General features: G+C 50.7%; 1 protein-coding gene across 9 annotated transcripts in view; it reads right to left on the bottom strand.

Moving 5' to 3' along the window:
• AGAP1 (ArfGAP with GTPase domain, ankyrin repeat and PH domain 1) overlaps positions 1-22,758 on the bottom strand; it is a 568,266-nt gene that overhangs the window by 4,415 nt on the left and 541,093 nt on the right. The window lies entirely within an intron of this gene.

The raw sequence follows: 22,758 nt of genomic DNA, 5'->3' as shown, positions 1-22,758 counted from the left end.
TGACCTTTGAGGGCTTAGCTCTCCATGCATCTGCTCAGGAGGGGGTGTGTATTGAACTCAGGAGTCCAGACACTGCACATTCCCGGGGAAGAAAATGTGGCTGCAGACCACATGTGAAAGAGCAGCGACTCCAGTGGGGGGTTTGGGAAAGGATACAAGCAAAGTTCCTGTGCCTGCTGACTTTTCGATCTCTCCAGACATCTGGGGGAAACCCAGTGCGGGGGTGAACACTTCCTTCACACGCATGCATTCATCATGTATGATATTTGTGTTTCCCTTTTTGACTTACTCTGAGCTGTATGACAGTCTCTGGGTCCATCAACGTCTCTACAAAATGACTCAGTTTTGTCCCTTTTTAGGGCAGGAATAGAGACGCGGATGCGGAGAATGGACCCGTGGACATGGCGGGGTGGGGGTCAGGGATGCTTGGGGGGCACAAACTGGGGGTGTCACTGACACATGCACTACCACGTGTAACACAGACAGCGAGCGTGAAGCTGCTGTACATAACGCAGGGAGCTCAGCTCGGAGCTCTATGGGGGTCTCGATGAGCTCTCAAGACGGAGGGGATACATGTACACACGTAGCTGACTCCCTTCATGGTACAGCAGAAACGCACGCAACATGGGAAAGCAATTATACTCCAATAAAAATAAAAAGTTCTCAAGCAAGTAAAAAAGACTGGAAATAAAAAAAAACACCCCAAGTCCTTCCCGCCAAATAGCAGCTGGGTTTCTGAGGTCAAGTGTGGTGGGGCCCAGTCTACAGGCAGGCGGGCGGCCCCCTGAAGCTGAGCGGGGGTGCAGGAGGACATCTGGGAAGGAGGGAGTGGGGGTCTCAGGGGGGAGGGGCTTGAGAATGGCAGCTGCCCCTCCCCCAAAGCACCACCCTGGCTGGGCCGGTGTGGCCACAGGCCCCCCCTTCTCCCGGCTCCAAAGAGGCCAGCAAGCAGCTGGACACACTGGATGGGGGGCTGGGAGGAGACGGGGGAGGGCAGGATGGGAGGAAGAGCTGGAGAAAGAGAAAAAGAAGCCGACAGCAAGGTGTGTTTATATGGACCGGAAGGAAGGGGCCCCGGCTGTCCACTCCTGCCCTCTGGCCGCTACTGGTGGATTTCAGTTCTGGTTCCTCAAATGAGGGGTGAAAACCACTGAGAACAACTCAGCGATCCTCAAGATCACAGCGCTGCTAGGGAGGGGGGAAAGGGGGGCAGAAAAATGCCAAAGACGGAAGTGAGACTTCGCAAGGAGCTCTTGAAATGAGAGAGTCCGGGGCACAGAATGAGGCGGGGGCAGGGGTGCTGGGGTGGGGAGGGGGCAGCTCAGGCCCGTCAGATGCTTTCTGCTGAGGCTGAGGAGAGAAGCAGCAGAAGCCTGCAGATGAGAAGGGACTTGATCACCCGTGGAGGCTTACACATGCAGGGGCCCACAGCTGCCCTCCCCTAAAACTCAGCCTTTTCTTTTGGGGGTGTCAGCAGGGTACACAGCTAACAAACCGCTCAGAGGAATCACCTGGGGCCTCCGCCAGGCCCGAGAAAGAAAACTCGTTACCGTGACATTTTTTTCTTCCAGGGAAAAAAAAGACCCTGTTTACACCTTTTACCCGTGTTTACATTGCCCCTAGTGATCCAGTGTCGGGTTAGCCCTAATCTGTTTTTAAATACTTAGGCAAACAAATTCTTCCAGGAGTAAATCTGGATTAGTTTTGCTTCACTTCCCGGTCCATACGAGTGACCCCAGAGCGACCCCCGACCCTTTCATTCGGAGATTTCCAGGAGGAACACGTGGCCGCAGCTGAGAACTCACACCCGCATCCCAGAGCTTGGAGGCCCGCTGCACACCACCCCTTGCCTGGGCCAGAAGACAGGCACAAAAGCGCCGGTAACATCTTGGAAAATAGTGGAGGAGGTGAAAGACAAAAAACTCAGGACCGGCCGTGTTTTTCATGTTATTTAAAAACCTTATTTAAAATGTATTAAACATATGTTGATGCATTTCATAAATCGCCAAAGAGCAAAACGTGAATTAAATGAAAAGGGACAGTGCAGGAGGGGGGAGCATACATCCAGATTTTCAAGTTCCAATCTGCTAGTTCTCATTTTTTTGGTTGGCATTAAAATCAGACGCCTTTTATTCTGCTCCGGTTGATTTTAATACTCGTTGCCAAATCATTCAGGGGTGAACCAGAGGACGGGACGCAGGAGCTGCCGTGCTAACTGCAATCAGCCCATTTCCTTTTTCATATGCGAATACCCCAGCCAAAGAACGAGGTCAGACCCACAGCTTCTGGCTGCTCTCCTGTGGTCAGTCCCACCCTCCCCACCCCAGCCTCCCAGGCTCACCTGAATTCACTGAACTCACAGGCATCTGAATCATGAGTGCGTTTAAGCGGTCCTTTGCTTTTAAAAACCAGTGTTGTTCCCAATACATAACAAAGGCGGGTCCAGGTTTTGTGGGGCTAAAAGCACAGATAATTTAGGGAGTCTTCTTTTTTTTACATTGGTATGTTGCATTTTCATTTTTATTCAGTTCAAGGCATTTTCTTTTTCTTTCTTTCTTTTTTTGGGCCACAAGGCATGTGAGATATTAGTTCCCTGACCAGGGATCAAACTCTCGCCCTCTGTGTGGAAGTGGGGAGTCTTAACCACTGGGCCACCAGGGAAGTCCCTTGGGGAACCTTCTTTAAGAGGAAGATTCAGGGACTTCCCTGATATTCCAGTGGTTGAGAATCTGCCCTCCAATGCAGGGGACACAGGTTCAATTTCTGGTTGGGGACCTAAGATCCCATATGCCATGGGACAACTAGGCCCTGGTACAGCACTTAATACTATTTCCAGGTCATGTCCTGTGATTTCTGCCCATGCTAACACACGGGGAGGAAAGCTGAATGCTGTGTGCTTCCTGCAGTGGCCAGAGGGAGGCAAAAGAGAATCGACTCCAAGATAAAAGGCTGCGGTTTTTCGGTGTTGGAGAGGCCGGGGTTTGGGTGCTCAGACCTTTGCAAGGTCAGAAACTTCAGGGCCTTTGTTTCCTCACCTGTAAAATGGGCACAGTGACATATCCGCAGGCAAGGCGGCTTTGGGACTCAAAGTCTCATGTTTGGATGCTGCTCTGCCTGACCAACGTGCTCACCCGGCAAAGCAGCAGCCGTGGGTGTTGGGATGACTGAAGAGACCAGCATCTCACGATTCTCGCCACGATCGTGCACACGAGACCTCACTGTGGGGGAGCTGTGGGTGACACGGTGGTGTCGGTGGCAGGAGCGGGGGGCCTGAAATGCCCACTGGGTACTTTAAGCTGACTGTAGGCAAGAGCTTCTCTTGGGCAACGTGCTCAGCAGGGTGGGGTGGGGTCCCTGGACAGAGGCCTTGACAAACCCAGGGGGGGACCTGTGGGCCTCCCACTCCTGGGTGCAGGTGGGCCAGAGAGACTGGGGTGACGAGTGCTCAGCGAATTCAAATGACCCGAGAGCTGTCAGGGCCTCTGGGGCCAAGTCTGGTGGGCCTCTGCCCACGGCCTTGAGATATCTAAAGTCTGCCTGGATGCTACTGGACTCAATTATATCCGTCCCTCCCCTCCCTGCCAATCCATGTGTTGAAGCCCTACCTCCCAGTGTGACCGTATTTGGAGACAGAACTTCGAGGATGGAATTAAGGTTGGATGAGGTCATGATCCTCATATAAGAACAGGAAGCTTTCCTGGCGTGCCCAGAGCTAAGGCCACGTGGGGACAGAGTCAGCAGGGGTGTCTGCCGGCCAGGGGGAGGCCTCCACAGAAACCAGTCCTGCCCACACCCTGACCTTGGACTCTCAGCCTCCAGAACTGGGTGAGGCTGGCCTCATCTCCAGAAGATAGATTTCTGGTATTGAATGCTCCCCCACCCCCTCGCCCCCCAATTCGTGATATTTTGTTACAGGTGTCATTACAGCAGCTGGTCTGACCAACGCTGGACAGCCACGTGGCCCATTGTCTCTGTGTGGCTTCAGTGCCAACAGTTAACACGCGAAGGACAGATACTCTGACAGCGAAAGGTGCCTGTGAGCTTTCTTTGTGCACCTGTGGCTGATTCATGTCGGCGTGTGGCAAAAACCACCCCAATATTGTAAAGTAATTATCTTCCAATTAAAATAAATGAATTAATTTTAAAGAGACAAAAAAAAAATCATTCTGTTTATTTACTCATTTGGCTGTGTTGGGTCCTAGCTGTGGCTCATGGGATCTTTGCTGCATCATCTGGGATCTCTAGCTGGGGCACGCGGGCTTTAGTTGCTCTGTGGCACGTGGAGGGGGGGATCTGAGCTCCCCGACGAGGGATCGAACCCACATGCCCAGCACTGGAAGGCAGATTCTGCACCACTGGACCACCAGGGAAGTCCCTAGAATAGCCTGTCTAAAACCAACTGCCCCGAGAAACCACAGTGCCAAAGCACAGGTGTCCCAGGGGTGACTCTGGGATCCCCGGCGTGTCTCAGCCCAGCCTCTCATTTTCCCCAAGGAAGGCCAGTTCAAGAGCAGCGTAGCCAGCAGTAGATCACCTCACCTCATTCCAGTCCCCTGGAGGCCTGCTGCTCACAGCCTCCGTTAGCTAATGAGCTAAAAAATGAATTATTGGCACGGCCGGCCGTCAGCAGAGAGGAAGAGGCCCGGCTGCTCCTCATTTGAGCCCCATGCTGACACACCTTTAAATAAATCAACCGCAAGGGAGCAGGGAAAATGAGAGAACGGGCCACTGATCAGAAGAAAGACACTGGCCCAGTCCCCCCAAAGAGAAGGCAAAACGCGACTGGAGGCACGATGGTAAATATTCTCCTCTCCTTCTTGCCTAAGGGGAAGCCCTTTCCAGGTGACCTGCCGGGCCCCTCTGGGCCCCAGAAGCTGCCTGGTATGTGAGCTCAGAATCCGAGGTCCCGGAGGCCGCGAGTCCAGAGTCCTGTGGGGTCTGGTGAGCCTGCAGCCTGACAGATGAGGCTCTGCCACACGCTTGACCTTGAGGGGTGCAGACTTGGCCGAGGCGCCACCAGAGGCAGTCCTGGGGGCACGCCCCACCTGCAACCCGCTGACTGAGTGCCTGCCAGATGGAATCCAGTGTGAGCACCAGCTCAGGAGGCGCGGACTCCCAGACGTGGGAGCGCGCTTCCCGTGACGGTGCTGATGGTGACGGTGATGCCGGTGACGACAGTACCTGGCTTTGTTAACGATGCCTGACCCCCGGAGCACCCACCACGTTTTTATAAGTGACCTGCATGTCCCTGGTGGCTCAGTTGGTAAAGAATCCGCCTGCAGTGCGGAAGACCTGGGTTTGATCCCTGGGTTGGGAAGATCCCTTGGAGAAGGGAAAGGTTACCCACTCCAGTATTCTGACCTGGAGAATCCCATGGACTGTATAGTCCTTGGGGTCGCAGAGAGTCGGACACGACCGAGCGGCTTTCACTTTCACGTGTCAGAAGCTGGATATCATGCGTGTGTGACAGCGGAGGTGTGGCCCTACGTGAGGAAGTCCTGACATTAAGGAAAGCCTTCAGGACAAACGAGATGGGGCATTTCTGTGCCAGGCTTCAGGCAGTGGGGGAAAGGGTGGATTCCGTAACTGACGGACGTGGCTTTTCCTTTTGTGAGCTGGGGCGGCCAGAGGTAAAGGCCTGGGGAAACCCGTACCATCCAGGTTTGACAGGGCAGACGGAGGTGGCCCTGGCTGGGGAGCTGGAATGAGGTTCCGAGACCTCGCTGGCTGTCAAGACTGGCCTGCGGAGGAGGAAGCCCTCCGGCTGGTGGGGACTTGCTGGGAAGGGCAGGGGGGCTTTCTAGCCCATGTGGGCCTGAGCGTGGACGAGCGCTGGCTCTGGGCCCCTCCTGTCCATGGTGGTGTGAGTGTAACTCCTGGGGCCTATTAAATACACCAGGGGACCCCCACATGGCAAGGATGGCCAACTCAGACCATCACAGGGTGAGGGTTAGAGTCGAGAGGAGATGATGACAGGGGAGATCTGAGGCAGACACGAGCCTTTGCGTTTTGCAGAAGAAAATGTGTAAGGTCAGGGCTGTGGGGAAGGAGCGCTTTCCTCCAATTTCTGCAGCAGTGACCCATGTGTGGGCTGCGCCAGGTCCCCCTGTGGGTCCCGGGGGCTGGTTCCACAGGGGTGAGGCCTGCTGGGCTGGGCTCTGGAAGGCCACTGCGGAGCTCAGCTCTGGGGGCATATGGGGTCACTGGCGAGCCAGGTGAGGTCTGCAGGCATCCAGAAGCCAAGGATGGCACCTGGGCAAGACCAGCCAGGCGACGGCAGTGTCCGTGATCACAGTGATGACAAGGACAGCGTCCACGGCGAGGGCTCACCTGCCCTCACGTAACCGAAGGGGTGTCAGGGAAGGCTGGCTATCCTCGCATTTCAGCCCCCGATACGGGGGCCAGGGCCGCCTTATCCCAGGGAGCAGAAACACTGCAGCGCGATGCCTTGCCCATGTGACAATGTTCGCTGGGGTTTTTGTGTGTAATGTTTTCTTTCTTCTTTCCTTTTTTTTAAAAAAAATTTTATTGGAGTAGAGTTGATTTACAATGCTGTGTTAGTTTCAGGTGTATAGCAAAGTGTATCCATTACACATGTACATACACCCATGCTCTTTTAGATTCTTATCCCACATAGGTCATCACAGAGTGCTGAGTAGAGTTTCTTATGCTATATGGTGAGTCCTCATTCGTTATCTATTTTATATATAGCGGCGTGTGTATGTCACGGGTTTCCCAGGGGTAAAGAATGTGGCTCAGTGGTAAAGAATCTGCCTGCAATACAGGAGATGCGGGTTTGATCCCTGGGTCAGGAAGATTCCCCTGGAGGACAGGGCATGGCAACCCACTCCAGTATTCTTGCCTGGAGAGTCCCATGGACAGAGGAGCCTGGCGGGCTGCCAGGGTTGCAAAGAGCTGGACACGACTGAAGTGACGGAGCAGGCATGCGTGTGTGTCCATCTCTGCCTGTGTTTTACAGTAAACCTTGGCCGTCCTCATCCTTTCTCAAGCTTTATTTCTAATTCAGCCTGGGCCAAGCAATGGGCTTCTGGGGATCGATCCACAGACAGGTCACTGCTAAATAGCTGGACTCTGTTCTATACACTAGGAAAATTCCCAGTAGCTTCAGAGTTAATGTTTACTAAGTATTGCTGACGTGTTAGCTGTTGGGCTGAGCAACTATCTGGTTTCACCCTGACAACACCTGGTGGGGTAGGTCCTACCACCGTCCCCCTTATTTTACTTATTTTTGGCTGTGCTAGGTCCTCATTGCTGTGTGCGCTTTCTGTAGCTTCAACAAGCAGAGGCTACTCTCGAGTTGCAGCTTCCACGCTCTGAAGCACCGGCTCAGTAGCTGGGGCTCCCGGGCTGGGTTGCCCCACAGCATGTGGGATCTGCCCAGCCCATGGATCGAATCCACATCTGCACTGGCAGGCGGATTCTTTACCCCTGAGCCACCAGAGAAGCTGCCTTCTGTTGTTTTAGGAGGTAAAGAAAATCTCGCTGGGTCCCTGACCCGTGATGGCTACGCGGCTGCTCCCGGTGGTCGCGGCCTGAGCTCTTCCTCTGGGCTCTGCTGCCTCCCAGGTAAGGACACTTGTCCCCGTCCAGAAGGGCATCCCCTGGGTTGTGGGATTCCAGCTCTGTCCCCAATACCCTGCCTGCCTGCTCTCTTCAGCCATCTCAACACCTGGTGGAGGGTCGGGCGTGAGTGGCTTTGCAGAATCTCGAGCTGTACCACCCAGGGTGGAGTCAGCACAAGCCACAGACAGGTGTTTAAATTACACAGAAGAAGTCCAGCCCCTCCAGACACATCTCCCAGGCCGAGTGCTCAGTGGTGATCGGGAACATCTCTATCACTGGGTCTAGAACACGTTCATCTTTGTAGAGGAAAAGCGCTGATCTCGACAATCTGGCTGGGTCAGGAAGATCCTCTGGAGGAGGGCATGGCAACCCTGCTCCAGTATTCTTGCCTGGAGAATCCCATGGTCAGAGGAGCCTGGTGGGCTGCAGTCCATGGGCTCGCAAAGAGTTGGACACGACTGAGGCAACTGAGCATGCATCAGACAATCTGGTCATTTTTCCCTCTCATTTTTTTTTCCCCTTACCAAAAATTATTTGGTAATGAAGAGAAAGGAAATCACCAGTGCATGTGTGTGTGTCTGCGGGGTGGGGTGGGCATGAGGTGGTGGTGGAGGGGCTGAGCGAACGGAAGGCAATGCAGATGCCAGCACTCAGGACAGAAGCTGGGTTCCTGGGGGACCTGTCAGTGTGGGTGCAATGACGTAACCTGAGCACTGCAAACGCAGGCCGTCGGTGAGCAGCGAAGGGCAGGGCGGGTCTCAAAGACCCTTCGGGAACCTCGGGGCTGAGTGAGAGGCGCCCCGACTGGACCTGGGCCACCATCCTTAAGGAAACCCTTCTTGCTGCGGTGGGTCCCTCATGCACTGGGGGGCAGGGGGGGCTACAGGATGCAGACGCAGTCCACTGCCACCAGCTGCATTTGGGGTCTGGCAGGGACGGTCCAGCGGACTGCCAAGGGGGTGATGAAGTTAATGGGTTGGATTCCCAGAAAACACAGCTTTAGTAAATAACCAGGACGCTTCTGACTGGCTTTCAGCTCCGTTGTGTGGTCACCAGGGGCAGATGCGGAGCCGTGACCGGACGCCCCCCAGGTCCTTGCCCGTCATTGAGGCAGGCAGGACGGACGATATTCTGGAAGGATGTCAGGAGTGGTCCTGTGGTGATTCTCGCCTTGGCCTTCCAGTCTCCACAATCACAGCTCTCTCTGGATAAGATACCGGCGGGGAACAGCTTTTCCCAAAAGCCCGTGCAGTGTCAAATCTCATGTGTTCATTTTTACAGGAAACCCACCCCCCAAATGTTAAAGGGCCAAGAACTTTCTGAGTGCTCGCCACCCTGCTCCTTTCAGAAACATCTATTTTCTCCCCGCCCCGCCGCTCGCGGAGTGGGGAAGAATTTTTTTCAATGGCGATTTTAAAGCAGATTTCTGTAGCCGAGTATACTGGAGGGGAGGAGCGTCCTCAGGGAGGACACGGGGAAATTGGAGGAGGCCCGCACGGCTTTAACGGTGACCCAAGAGGACAGGAAGAGGGAGGAAAAGTGCTAGCTAGCAGCAAGGAATTTCCCAAGTGTCTTTTGGCCTCAAGCAAAACAGGAACTGGGAGGGGAGGCATGGTAGAGGGGGCTGGAACAATATGTTAGGAAAACAGAGGGGCTTCCTCTCTCGGCAGGGGGAGACCCCGGCCGGCTGCGAGCCCCGCACGCATGCCTTCTCCCCCGGCCGCGTTGCCAAGGGGGCCGGGCTCGGGATGGACGGAGGAGGAGGAGGACCAACAAAGACCGATGGCTATTTATTCCTTAATTACGAAAGCTTTTAAGAAACTGGCCACTGTAAATTCCACACGCGGAGGAGAGCAGGAGGGGACGGACAAGGATTTATGCTCACGGGGCAAAGACAAAATAAATATCCTGCCTGACTTTGGATCGATATTATGAGTGTTTTTGCCAACCTGCGGGGTGCTTTATGAGCTCGGAGGAACAGAAGAGAATCATTATTAATTAAATAAAGTCAACTGTATTAGGCTTATTACACTCAAGTGTGCCAGGCGGCAGGTGTTGGGAGCGGCTGGGTGTGGGGCCAGGGGCCGGCCTGGGGAAGCCCAGGAGTGCCATCCCTTGCTCAGCGGCAGGCCCAGGGCACGCAGGCTCAGCCCTGCGTCATCCTGGAAGGCTGGGGTCCATGGGCCAGACTCCCCCTGCATCTCAGGCCGAGGTCCAGGTAGAGGCCTGGGGCCCTCGCGGCTTTGCGGTCACAAGCACTTGGAGCCTCCCAGCCCCTTCCTGTTTGGAACTCGACCAGGCTGAGTGGGAAAGCATCCCTGGATCCAAGCAGGGATGCAGATACATCATCCCTCTAAACCTTGAGGGCAACCTAGGGGGCTACTGCTTTGGAACCTCCAAGCAGGAATAAAGGAGAAGTCAGGCTGGGTGACCAGCTTGCGCCGGCCTGGGAGTGGGAAGGCATTTGGTGAATTCATGAACAAACACTGGCTCAACTCCACAACTTGTCAGGAGTCTGCAATGTGTTGGTGGTCTCAGGTGAGAAGAGACCCGGCCTCTCGGGGACGCCGATTTCCTCCTCGAAAGGAAGCTCAAGGCCCCCAGGGGCATCCGCTCTGGAGGTAAATGATGGAAGGCAGGTCCTCACTGTCGCCTGCAGACTGGGTGAGCCCTACACCGTCACTCCAGACATCTCCCCTCTCATCGGATCTATGCAAAGGAACACCTCCCCTGAGCTGTCTGTTTGGACAAATACTTCTGTACATCAAGTGGCACCCAGGGCAGCCACCCACTCATAGCTTTCAACCACCTCGCTGACGCCCAGAGATGTGGCCAGGATGCAACTGATGGGCCTCTCCGGCATACAGATGCAGTCCTGCCGCTACCAGACCTAGACCCACAGAGGGGGAATCACCGAGCCCTTCCTTGGGCAGCCCCCCGAGGGTCTTACCCGCTGGCCTGCTGTGAGCGACCTGCACTGTTTTTTCAGGCTCCATTCATGGGAAAAATTCATCCCAGAAGGAAAGAAAATGGCCAATGTTTACCTGCTGGTTCCTGGATGCAGCCCACCTGTCTCAAATCTGTCACTGACCATTCAGGAGGTCACCAGGTTAGAAAAGGTGGGTGGGTGGGGGGCTGTCTTCCGGACGCAATGGACAGAGCTGGGGGGGTTAGTGAGGGGCCCAGAGGCCAGGTTCAGGGGGCAGGTGGACATGGTGAGGAGGCAGAGTGGGGCGGCTGAGAGCAATTTAGAGAAAGTTTAACTCTTAAGGCAATCACTTTTGAAAGCACGTGATCCTAGCAGAAAAAGGTCAAATATCAGATTCGTTCCAGAAGCAGATGAAATATTTTCAACATTGTTTTTCAAATTTTTAAGTTCTCAGAACTTTTATTGAAAATATTTTTTTAAGTTTTCAACCTTTCCCCCTGTTTTCTAACCTATTGAGAAATAAGGCCACAAAACACAGGGAGCGAAAAGGACACCTCACTGTATCGCCCCGCCTCCACTCACCCCCTCTCTTCCGGTCTCTGTGCTTCCTCCGTGTCATTTCCACTCGCAGACATATTTCATCTCGCTGGGATTTTAGTACAGACACCTCTGTTATTCTGCGCAAAGCTAGTCTGACAAATTAAGTTTGTGAGTTAATTTGCAAATTGAGTGTGTGTTTTCACACAGTCACCCTAGCCGAGCTGCAGAAGCCACGCACGCCCTGGATGTTTCTGCAGTCCCACATTAGGAAAAATGCGGACAACCATTCAAAAGCATAAATCCCGATAAGTCTGTGCCAAGCGAGAGGGAGCCCGAGCCAGTGAAGTGAGGCGGTCCTAGATTCTGCGTAATGTGGCATGAAACGGGATGCACCGCGGTGGTACTCGCGTCAGCCCTGGTGCCTGGACCCCCATCACAGCGAATTAAGTTCACCATAACGTGGCTGATGGGACCGGCTTTGGAACATATCACATCATAAACAGATGAGGGAAGAGAAATGGCCCTTTTCCTCCGCTCGGAATACTGTAAAATGGATATAAGCCTTTGCCGGGTGTGCACCAGTGCCCCTTAAACACCAGGGAGCCAAAGCTCCACGGCTCTTAAAGGAGAAACTGAGGGGCAGAATGGAGTGAGGCAGAGGGCCAGGCATGACCCAGCGACTGCTGGCTAACTGGTCAGTACGCAGAGCGAGACAGAGTTGCAGGTTACAGAGTGCAAACACATTTGGAAAGTGATGGAGAGGTCTGAGCAGGTTTCTAGGGAAAACTGCCAAGTGGTTTTAAGAACTACAGTTCTTGGTAATATTATTATTTTTTTTTAAGACCCAAGACAAATGACTCTGAACAGCAAAGAATCTTAATTTTCCTTTTAGTTTTTTTCTGGGGGCTGGAGGAAGGGGACTGGAAGAAGAATCATATGGTTCCTTAATGGGGAAACAAACAAAACAATAATAACAATAACAAAACAGATTTTAAAAGAGGAAAAGCATTCCAGAAAGTCTGCAAATGGATGGAGGCATTTAAAACATACGTGCATGTTATTTTTTCCCTCAAACTATGAAAACATAGAAGCATGCTGAGATACTAACACGATTGGAGGGCCAGCTTAATCCACACTCACACTCCTTACAGTAGGGGTGACCTGCCAGTAGCTCCTCACACCAGGCAAGATGAATTCCATTCCAGTGTAATGACAAGTGAAATTTTACTAAAGACTAGATACCCCTCTTAGAGAAGATCCAACAAATGAATAATGCTGGTTTTTCATTCTCAACTAATCTTAAATGTTCAGAACATCAGACCCCAATCTACACATCTATTAGGTAGTTGTTTTTTTTTTTCTTCTAAATTTGGTTGTGACGGGGTGGAGTTGATCACAAGAATGATGCATCGGAAGTGATGTGAATTTGTGAATTCTCCAGAGTAAGGAAAGCATTATTATTACATAAGATAAACCCTTTCCTTAAACTCACCAAGCCTCTGTCTAATGGGATCAGGGCGCAGAAACAGGACAGATGGTTTATTTTTCACAACTGACACAGAATTACACTTGCCCAGTGGCGTTGTCTTTGATATGAAGACAGTAAGACTTGAAAACACTGGTGACATAGGATTCTGTCTGCTCAGCTTTTTCCTGGACAGGGAATCTTAGAACAGTGGCATAAAGAAGACCTCAAGGACTCACTAGCCCAGGGCTGGTTCCACGTGGGTGCAGGCTCTACAGCTGAACCTTGCGCTCAGAAGGGGCCTGTGCTTACTTTAATGGTCTGTGGTTGCTGCATTGAGACTCTTGATAATTACTGGACAGGGGCCCCAGAGTTTCATTCTGCACTGAGCCCCACAAATTCTCTAGCTGGCCTGGGATGGGCCAGTTGCTTTCAAGTATTGCTGGTGGCAAAGCTATCACCAATCCACTGGAGTGAGGTTTCCATAAATCTAGATTTTTCAAAGTTTTTAAGGCAGTCTTCTGATGCTACATTCTTTCTGCCTTCTGGATGCTAACATTTCCTTTCACAGAATCACTGTTATAGTAAATGATTTATGTAATTTCCTAACTTGGTCAAGCGAAGAATCAGCTACTACTCCACATCTATCCCCCCAATACATTTTAAAACCCGACTGAGCTGGGAAACTCCATCTGCCCAACCCTTTCCTGTGGATGGTTTTGTCCAGGGCAGGACCACTTGCTGAGGCAGCTGGGGAACCAGGGCAAGTCTCTGCTCCCAAGACCATGCTCTTCCAATCTGTCCTCCTGCATTACGATGTTTGAGAGACTTTTTAAAAAGGCTTTTAGAAAAAAAAAAGGATTTCATCAAGACAGTCAACACTCTAGTTTAAATATGTCAAAAATCCAGACTCTGGGAAAATCCTATGGAGGATCCTCAAAAAATTAAAAAGCATTACCACAGGGTCCAGTATGCCGCTCAAGAAGCAACAGTTAGAACCAGACATAGAACAAGACTGGTTCAAAACTGGGAGAGGAGTAAGACAAGGCTGTATATTGCCATCCTGCTTATTTAACTTATACGCAGAGTACATCATGCAAAATGCTGGGCTGGATAAAGCACAAGCTAGAATCAAGATTGCCAGGAGAAAAATCAACAACCTCACATATGCAGCTGGTGGTGGCGGTTTTGTCACTAAGTCATGTCTGACTCTTGGGACCCTATGGACTGACTGTAGCCTGCCAGGCTCCTCTGTCCATGGGATTCTCCAGCAAGAATACTGAATGGGTTGCCATTTCCTCTTTCAGAGGATCTTCCTGACTCTGGGATCGAACTGTGGTCTCCTGCATTGCAGTCTGACTCTTTACCGACCGAGCTATGAGGGAAGCCCCACTAAAGAGATATCTCCCAAGTGAAGATGCCAGGGACTGAACCAGGGGCCTCGTGGATGCTAAGCATGCGCTCCACCACTGAGCTACAGCCCCGACGTGATATGCAGATGGCACCACTCTAAAGGCAGAAAGTGAAGAGAAACTAAAGAGCCTCTTGATGAGGGTAAAAAGAAGAGTGAAAAAGTTGGCTTAAAACTCAACATACAAAAAACTAAGATCATGGCATCCAGTTCCATCACTTCATGGCAAATAGAAGGGGAAAAGTGGAAGCAGTGACAGATTTTCTTTCCTTGGGCTCCAAATCACTGTGGACAGTGACTGTAGCCATGAAATTAAAAGACGCTTGCTCCTTGGAAGGAAAGTTATGACCAACCTAGACAGCATATTAAAAAGCAGAGATATTACTTTGCTGACAAAGGTCCATCTAGTCAAAGCTATGGTTTTTCCAGTAGTCATATATGGATGTGAGAGCTGGACCATAAAGAAGGCTGAATGCCGAAGAATTGATGCTTTTGAACTGTGGTGTGGGAGAAGACTCTTGAGAGTCCCTTGGACTGCAAGGAGATCAAACCAGTCAATCCTAAAGGAAATCAACCCTGAATATTCATTGGAAGGACTGATGCTGAAGCTGAAACTCCAATACTTTGGCCACCTGATGCAAAGAGCCAACTTACTGGAAAAGAATTTGGTGCTGGGAAAGATTGAAGACGAAAGGAGAAAGGGGGCAACAGAGGATGAGATGGTTAGGTAGCATCACCAACTCAATGGACATGAGTTTGAGCAAACTCCAGGAGACAGTGGAGGACAGAGGAGCCTAGCATGCTGCAGTCCATGGGGTCGAAAAGAGTCAGACATAACTCAGTGACTGAACAACAACCAGCAACTCCAATTCTGGGTTTATAGCCAGAAGTGTTGAAGGGATATTTGTACTCCTGTGTTGATAGCAGCATTACTCACAATAGCCAAAGATGCAACTAAAAATGTCATCGACAGCGGAACAAAATGTAGTCTATCTATGCAGTGAGTATTAAGCAGCCTTGAAAATGAAGGGAATTCTGATATAGACTGCAACATTTATGAACCCTGAGGGCATGAGGCTAAGTAAAATAAGCCAGTCACAAACAGATATTGTATGATTCCTCTTACATGAGGTCCCGAGAGCAGCCAAATTCATAGAGACAGAAGATAGAAGGGTGGCTGTCAAGGGCTGGTGGGGAGGGGGTGGGATTTGGTGTTTCATGGGGACAGAGTTTTGGTTTGGGAAGATGGAAAAGTTTTGGAAAGAATGGTGGTGATGGCTGCAAGACAATGTGAATGTACTTACTGCCACTGGACTGTACACTTAATGCTGGTTAAAATAGTCAATTTTATGTTATATGAATTTTGCCACAATTAAAGATAAAATCCAGAATCTGAATGCTCTCTTATTCCCTCACATGGACACCACTGTGTGAGTCTCTGATGTTTCGTGCCTGCATTTTGATGGCTTATATTATTATACCCCAGGAATTTAAAATTAACATAATATTATTACTGATACTAATCAGTGTGGTCCATATTTGGTTTTCCTGTGACTCAGATGATAAAGAATCTGCCTGCAATGCAGGGGACACAGGTTTGATCCCTGGGTCAGGAAGATGCCCTGGAGGAGGGCATGGCAACCCACTTCAGTATTCTTGCCTGGAGAATTCCATGGACAGAGGAGCCTGGCAGGCTACAGTCTGTGGGGTCACAAAGAGTCAGACATGACTGAACAACTAACACTTTCACTTTAAAATGATCCCCAAATGTCCTCCAGAGTTGAATTTTTCTTCCAATTTCTAAGTCAGTCAATGAGGAGGTAATGCGCTTGGTCACCCCATTTCTTTCATCTCTAAGCTAACAACGGTCCCCTCCAAATGCTCTCCCCAACTTTGGCCTTGCATTACATTGATTGTTTCAAGCACTCCAAGTTATTTCTACTGTAGAAGGCCCCCCATCCTGTTTTGTCTGATTCTTCAGGTCATGTATTTTCCTCGAGAACACTACAAAGGTTCGAGGTGCATCCCCATCACATCAGGGGGTGCAGCACGGGGGTGGTCCCCAATGCTGAGCCTGAGCACAGGGCTAAAGCAGGAGCCCCAGTTCTGTCCTCTGTCTGGAACCTTCTTCCCCTGAAAGCCGACAAGTGATCTGGAGGCAGAGACCTCGAGCTGGTGAGTCTCCTGTTCCCCTAGACCTTCCCCCAGGTGTTGCGGCATCACTTGGTGATCCCTGATCAATGATTACCTTCTCAAGGGGCAAGACAGAGCCTTCTCCCATTCTCTCATTCTTTCCGTTAATTAATCGGCATTTTCTGTAAAGAGGCAGCCCCTCCTCCTGCCTGCCTTTCTGGAGTATCACTGTAGACTCTTAAAGACTTTAAAAAATGAAGTGAGTCACATACACTACCATCGACATTAGGCTGTTTGATTCTTAAATTGTTCTGGGTTTGGCCAGCGGGAGCCCCTGTGTGCAGCCCACTGTCCTATGTGACACGTCAGCTTTCAGCCCTGTCGGTCTCCTGCTTCCTGGCACAGCAGGTCCATCCGACTTTCTCGGGTCTGGCGTGGGACATTTCCTTAAGGATTCCTGATTCCTTTCCAGAGAGGTCGCCATTCATTTTGCTTTGCTTTTGTAACTTAAAATTGGAGACAGTTGTAGAGTCACATGTAGTGGTGCTGGTTTAGTTGCTCCGTCTGATCTTTTTGACCCCATGGACTATAGCCTGCCAGGCTTCTCTGTCCATGGAATTCTCCAGGCAAGAATACTGGAGTGGGTTGTCATTTCCTTCTCCAGGGGATCTTCCAGACCCAGGGATCAAACCTGGGTCTCCTGCACTGCAGGTGGATTCTTTACCACTGAGCTACTGGGGATTCACATGTAGTTAGAAGCAATACAGAGATTCCACACACCCCTTACCTAGTGTCTCCCAAGGGGAGCACCTTGAACACAGCACAGTATATTAATCCAGATGGCTTCCTAGTGATACAATCCGGCCATCGTGTTCAGATCTCTCATTTTGCCTGCGGTTGTTTGTATTTGTGTGTATGGACTTAGTTCTACGCAATGTCCTTCCAGGTAAGTGTATCTACCTCCACATCAGGACATGGCGCGTTTCACTTACAAGGTTCCCTCTTGTCCCTCTTTTATAACCCAACCCACCTCTCCGCTGCCCATTCTCTGCATCCCTAACCCCCTCCACTTTTCTGTTCTGTTTCTACAATTATGCCATTTCAGGAATGTTCTATCAATGGAATCGTGTGATATGCACTCTCTAGGAACAGGCTTTGTTTACTGAAAGCAGTTCTCTGATGACCCATCTAAGCTGTGGCGTGTCTCGCAGCTCACTCCTTTGCACTGCTGAGTACTATTCCACAGCATGGATGTATCCCAGCTTGTTCAACCCGATCACCCACTGGAGGATGTCTCCTCTTTTGGGCTGTTACAAATAAAGCTGGGTGGATACTACTGGAAAAGATCTTTGTGTGAACATTAAGTCTTCTTTCTCTGGGATAAATTTCATGGACAGCAGCTGCTGGGTCACGTGGGACTTGTGCGTTTAGTTCTATAAGAAAAGAAGTTTCTTTAGCCGCAACACATGCCACATGGGATCTTTAATTCCCAGGGGGCGGCCCTGTGGCCCCTGCAGCCCCTGGAGTAGAAGCTGGACGGCCAGGGAAGCCCCAGCTCTACTGGGAAATGCCCAGCTGTTTTCCAGAGTAGAAGAAATCAGAATTTCAAAACAATAGTTGATGAAAACTGAATTTTATCATGAAAAAGGCACTGACTGGGAGGGCCTTCTGAGTTAGAGGAACGCAACACCCCTGTGTGTGAACAAGAACACGGTGCCCTGGGGGCGGGGGCCAGGCTCTGTCTTCATCCCCCAGCCCCCTGACACTCCTGGGCAGAAGGAGAGGCACAGGTTAGTTTCAGAAAGTAGATGGAGCATAAAAACGAGCAGACACGCAAATGTGTGTGTGGAAAGCATGGCTGAAGAGACAGGACACAGGGAAGAAAGAGTGGGTTCACGGGGACTTGCCTGGTGGTCCAGTGGCTGAGAATCAGCTTTGCCATGCAGGGGACCCAGGTTTGATCCCTGGTCATGGAACTGAGACCCTACGTGCCGAGGGGAAACTGAGCCCGTGAGCTAGTACTGAAGCCCGTGCACTCTGGAGCCTGCAAGCCACAGCTAGAGAGTCTGTGTGCTGCAGTGAAGACGCCACGTGCTGCAAGTAAGACCAGACACAGCCAAAGAAATAAATACATATATGTCTTTTTTTTAAAGTGGGAGGACTTCTCTGGTGGCTCAGTGGCAGAGAATCTGCCTGCCAACGCGGAAGACCCAAGTTCGGTCCCTGACCCGGGAAGATCCCACATGCCTCAAAGCAACTACAGCCTGTGCACCACATCTGTTGAACCTGTGCTCTAGAGCCTGGGAGCCGCAGTTCAGCCTGAGCGCCCCAGAGCCAGTGCTTCGCAGCAAGAGAAGACACCGCAGTGAGAGCAGCCCCGGCGCCACGCAACTAGAGAAAAGCCTGAGCGGCAACAAAGAGCTAGCACAGCCAGAAATAAATAAATAAAAGTGGGTTCATGCGTACACCACGGGCTTCCCTGATAGCTCAGCTGGTAAAGAATCCGCCTGCAATGCAGGAGACCCTGGTTCAATTCCTGGGTTGGGAAGATCCGCTGGAGAAGGGATAGGCTACCCACTCCAGTATTCTTGGGCTTCCCTGGTGGCTCAGCTGGTAAAGAATCCGCCTGCAATGTGGGAGACCTGGGTTCCATCCCTGGGTTGGGAAGATCCCCTGGAGAAGGGAAAGGCTACCCACTCCAGTGTTCTGGCCTGGAGAATTCCATGGACTGTATAGTCCATGGGGTCGCAAAGAGTCAGACACGACTGAGCGACTTTCACTACATATACTCACAAGTGAGGACTGAGTTTACAAGGGGGTCAGAAAATGTGTAGCCCCACCTCTGCTGGTTTCCAGTAGAATAAAGTGATAGAAATAACACAGATCTGAACACTGGAAGGTGCACGGCAGACATGCTGGCTGCTCAGCACCATCCAGGGTCTTGGCCCAAACGGGGCCCCTGGGTCTCCTGGCAAAGCCATGTCTTCATTTCCACACCGCCTCCCCGCCCCTCCCGAGTCTCTCCAGGGCACATTTGGAAATTATTTAAAAAGATAAAATGCCTCTAATCTGTTACCCATTAGAAGACACATGTGAATATTATTTTCTAATTTGTGACTCTTGAGTGTGTGCCTCAAACACCAGAGAGACATAATTGAAATAATTATGTCTCCTCCTGAATATTTCTATCATGCTCCCGAAATAAGAGGGTGGATGTGTCCTCCTTGCATGATATGCCCGGGGGTTGAATGGATCCTTGAGAACATCAAAGTGCTGGATGAGAACAACCACAACACTGCAATTTCCAGCCCGCCCGGCGTTGGCCTGAGCAGCCGGGGCCCCAGGGCGGACAACGGCTGAGCCGAGAAGTAGGGAACAGTGGGTTTCCCGGTAAATCTGGAGTCTTCCCTGTAACCCGCTGGCCCCAAACTCCCCGACCCAAGTGACTCATTTGCAGCGGGAGCGCTGCAGTGTGAGGCATAAGCCTGATTTACAACATGAGCGGCGTGGATTTTTTTTTTGGTTAAATCCAGTTATAGTGCGACTTGAGTGACTAACTCCTGAAAATTGGTAATTTCTTGGTGGTTAGCAGTAGAAGGTCCACCAATGAGAGGCAAGGCGTGCTAATAAATTTATAGGGCATTATATGCCAATTAGACCTCATCAGCCATTCAAAAGGCAGGGCCACCAATCAGGCTATCATTCCACAAACGCACCCTTTATCATGGACACTCTTGCAATTCAATCCCTCTTAATGTGTTTGAAAAGCAGCATATTAATGCTGACTGTACAGGAATCTAGTTTTCAGAGCCCCTTCCTGGTTAAAGCACCTCCTCTTTCTTCTCTGCAAACACCTCTTTGTCCTCCGTGGGAAACCGGGACTTGACATGATGAAATCTACAAGGAACAGGATTCCTTCCAGACTCTGGGTTTCTCCACCAGACATAAGCCCTCAGGGAGCTGCAGGGTGGCTGGAATCACAGTGTTATTCAGTCAGGCCCCACTCAGGCGTATGCTGGTACCCGAGGCCTCGTGGGCACCCACGTTCCATCTCATGACCACTGGACAGTACATCTGGTGGAACACAGTCCAGGCAACCGGGGGACCGGGAGGCACTGAGGTCAATCCATCCTTTTCGGAACAGTGAGGAAACAACCTAGGTTTGCTCAGGGAAACAGCATGGACGCTTGCTCTTTGCATTAAAGCAGCTGACTGGACTGACTTAGAGTTTGTATGTTTTCTTTGAAGGAAAAAAAAATTCACAGAAGAAGTGTATGCTCTTTGAGAAAAGAGCCAGTCTGTAGAGAAGTACCAAGTGGGGCTTCCCCGGTGGTCCAGCGGTTAAGAATCTGCCCTGCCAACGCAGGGGACACTGGCTCAGTGCCTGGTCCGGGAAGACTCTATGTGACTCGGGGCAAGTAAACCGTGTGCTGCCACTGCTTGGCCTACACTCCGAACAAGAGAAGTGGCTGCAACGGGGAGCCCGTGCAATGCAAGGAAGAGCCAGTAAATAAACTAATAAAATAAAAATAACTGAAGCAAGAGTTTAAAAACACATACAAAGCGGGCTTGGCCACTGTCAGCCAGGTCAGTGGTCGGGCTTGCCCCCTTCCCGCCTGGACATTTCCCGCTCTACACAGCACCAAAAGCACACTCTGCACCCGTTCTTTTGCAATTCCCTGAAGTGACTGATGTCAACTCCCTTCCGACTCTGTACTTTGAAACACAGAATCCACCCCCCGAAGTGAGTTCTTTGAATGTGATTTGATTATACCATCATCTAATGGCCTGTGAAGCATTTATTCTTTCAAGAAATAGCAACTGAGTGCTCACTAGGAGTGAGGCACTGCACTGAATCAGGTTCTGGCTACAGGCTGAGTAGAGACAGACAGACAAACAATACCTCACAATGGGAAAAGACCTACATCTGTGGTGTTGACTGTGGAAAAGCAGTTCACAGAAGCCACACATGCTGAATATGAGAGAATCTGTGTGTTCTTGGTTTTCAACTCTGGGGACAGGCCTGGATTTAGTTTACAAAGTTTAAAATGTAGCTAAAACCAGATGAGAAAGGAACACTACTTCCTAGAGCTTAAGAACAGAAATGTATCAGTAAATCTTAGAGCATCTACAACTTGTGATTTGGGCTTCTCTTCATAAGAAACGCTGGGCTGGAAGAAGCACAAGCTGGAATCAAGACTGCCGGGAGAAATATCGATAACCTCAGATGTGCAGATGACACCACCCTTATGGCAGAAAGTGAAGAAAAAGAACTAAAAAGCCTCTTGATGAAAGTGAAGGAGGAGAGTGAAAAAGTTGGCTTAAAGCTCAACATTCAGAAAACTAAGATCATGGCATCTGGTCCCATCACCTCATGGGAAATAGATGGGAAGACAGTGGAAACAGTGTCAGACTTTATTTTTTGGGGCTCCAAAATCACTGCAGATGGTGACTGCAGCCATGAAATTAAAAGACACTCCTTGGAAGGAAAATTATGACCAACATAGACAGCATATTAAAAAGCAGAGACATTACTTTGTCAGCAAAGGTCCATCTAGTCAAGGCTATGGTTTTTCCAGTAGTCATGTATGGATGTGAGAACTGGACTGTGAAGAAAGCTGAGCGCCGAAAAAGTGATGCTTTTGAACTGTGGTGTTGGAGAAGACTCTTGAGCGTCCCTTCGACTGCAAGGAGATCCAACCAGTCCATCCTAAAGGACAAAAGTCCTGGGTGTTCATTGGAAGGACTGATGCTGAAGCTGAAACTCCAATACTTTGGCCACCTCATGCGAAGAGCTGACTCATTGGAAAAGACCCTAATGCTGGGAGGGATTGGGGGGCAGGAGGAGAAAGGGATGACAGATGAGATGGTTGGATGGCATCACCGACTTGATGGACATGAGTTTGGGTAAACTCCGGGAGTTGGTGATGGACAGGGAGGCCTGGCGTTCTGCGATCGCAAAGAGTCAGACACGACTGAGTGACTGAACTGAACTGAACTGTAGCTCAAATGGTAAAGATTGTACCTGCAGTGAGGGAGACTCAGGTTTGATCCCTGGGTTGGGAAGATCCCCTAGAGGAGGGCATGGCAACCCACTCCAGTATTCTTGCCTGGAGAATCCCATGGATAGAAGAGCCTGGAGGGCTACAGTCCATGGGGTTGCAAAGAGTTGGACACAACTGAGCGACTGACACATGTGCGCGCGTGCACACACACACACACTACTAGTCGGCAGCCTGTGAATCTCTTAAACAAATGTTTTAAGTTCATGGAGGCAATCACCTCAATCATCTACCATCCACTAACCCAAGAGTAAAGGCAACCTCTCTGGAAATGCTGGCTCACTGACACAGGTATCAGAAGCAGCTGCCGTTTCTGGATGGTGTCGGAGTGGCGCCTCCAGGGTGGGAAACCACACGTGCTCCTTGCTGAGTGGTCCTGCGGTTTCCCAGCACAGCTGGGGCCGTCTGACCACTGGAGTCACAGAAGCCTGCACAGCACTGTTCAGAGACCCCGTTCCTTGCACAGGAGATTGGAATATACCTCTCAGGCAGAAGGATGCTTCTGAACTGAAGATATTTAGAAATCAACAAATGCAGGAGAAGGCTTTCTCTGAATGACCTGTATCTGCCTACAAGCAGGTCCTCCATAAACAAGAACTTCATGGCTGTGAATCCCCTCCCTAGGAGTTCCCAA

Source organism: Odocoileus virginianus, unplaced genomic scaffold (genome assembly GCF_023699985.2).
Source record: "Odocoileus virginianus isolate 20LAN1187 ecotype Illinois unplaced genomic scaffold, Ovbor_1.2 Unplaced_Contig_4, whole genome shotgun sequence".
Taxonomy (NCBI): Eukaryota; Metazoa; Chordata; class Mammalia; order Artiodactyla; family Cervidae; genus Odocoileus; species Odocoileus virginianus.
This window is presented reverse-complemented; position numbering and strand designations above follow the sequence as displayed.